This window comes from Morus notabilis, unplaced genomic scaffold, assembly GCF_000414095.1.
Source record: "Morus notabilis unplaced genomic scaffold, ASM41409v2 Scaffold45, whole genome shotgun sequence".
Lineage (NCBI taxonomy): Eukaryota > Viridiplantae > Streptophyta > Magnoliopsida > Rosales > Moraceae > Morus > Morus notabilis.
This window is the reverse complement of record NW_010366164.1, coordinates 31,315-32,889: the sequence shown is the minus strand read 5'-3', so window position 1 is coordinate 32,889 and position 1,575 is coordinate 31,315.

The following is a 1,575-nucleotide window of genomic DNA, read 5'->3' as shown; positions in this document are numbered from 1 at the left end:
TTTCCTGCCAAAACGACCACATGTTGGTCAAAAATTTTCACCCAAAATGATGTCGTTTTGGTTGAAAGCGAGCGTGCACAGTGATTCATTTTGTGCCTTCTATTATGTAGATAAAACTATTTTCTAAAGCCTAATATAAAAAATGAAAATGAGAAATTCTCTTTTCAGCCATTCATTTTAATAGCATAGAACAAGAATTAGGGTTAAAAAAGTGAAAGTAGAACAAGAAATTCTCATGTTGCCTGATAAGAAGCTATGTGTCGTTTCAGTAATTGCAAACAAAAACTGGTACTAGGGTGAGAAACATCAGCTGATTAAGTATGTCTTGAAAACTATACAATACCAAAAAAACTAGTCAAAATTTAGAATATTAGTATATCATCAAATCTACAACCAGCATCATAGATTCAAAATTTAAAAATGAATGAAAACAAAACTATTTAAAAATGAATGAAAACAAAACTAATGGCGAGGGAATAAAAAAAGAAAGTAGAATAAAAAAACTGATAAAAACTAGAGGTTTACTATGCCTCAGATCCAATAGCAATGTGAAACATAAAGAAGCCATTGCAAAAGGTGGCCATAACTCTCACTTGCACTTAACACCAGCTTCAGCAGCTCGGCGGGCCTTTTTTTCAGCCAGAGCCAACAAGTTGCTTGAGATCCCATCGTCTTTTCTTATATCTGCAAATCTAAGAAAGCACAAGACTCTTAAAGTACCACAACCTTAAATTCTGACCCACTAAAATAAATAAATAAATATATATCTATATATATTTCTTAAGCTCAAAATCTTGGGACTTAAAGAAAAGTTATGGGTCAATTGATCCAAAAGCTCCACAGAAATTAGATCCAAAGTAAAACCTAATTAATAACAAGAACGTTGAATGTCGATCACAACAGAGCCTTTACAAAGGTGATTTCTTTCTCATTTCCAATCAACACAGATTCTCGATCAAGATTCATTCAAGAAAAGAACATAAAACAATGTATGCGTTTGGAACTCGTTTCAAAATGATTTCGTTTTCTGTATGAAAATGAAAACGAAAACGTTTTCATTTCTATTTTAGAATCATTTCTGAAAATGTGTTTGGTAGTTTTATTCTGATATTATTTTCCGTTAAAAAAAAATGAAACTGCGTTTGGTGGTTTAATTTTTAAAAACATGTAATAGTATTCTTTTTAACCTTTTTCTTTCATCATTTTTGTGAACACTCACTGAAACAATTTAGCAAACACTTAAACAGCAAACTTATTGAACCCAAAACACATACATAACGTTGACATCTACTTCAAATGGAAATAAATCAGAACTATCCTACTCTCTTTCATTATATTAAAGTGTAATGGTTGAGAACGTGAATGAGAGAAGTTTATAATTATGATTAATATTCAAGGATATTAATCTCCAATATCTTCTCAAATCTCACCTGATATGAGAGAGAGAATAATGTTCTCACATCTCTTGAGAAATTCCCAATAGAGATGGTCTTTTAAGCCAAGCCTCCTAATGATATAATCAAGAAACGAAATTGGAGTAACTGGGTTCATCTTCCATTCGAGTGTTGAGAGCAC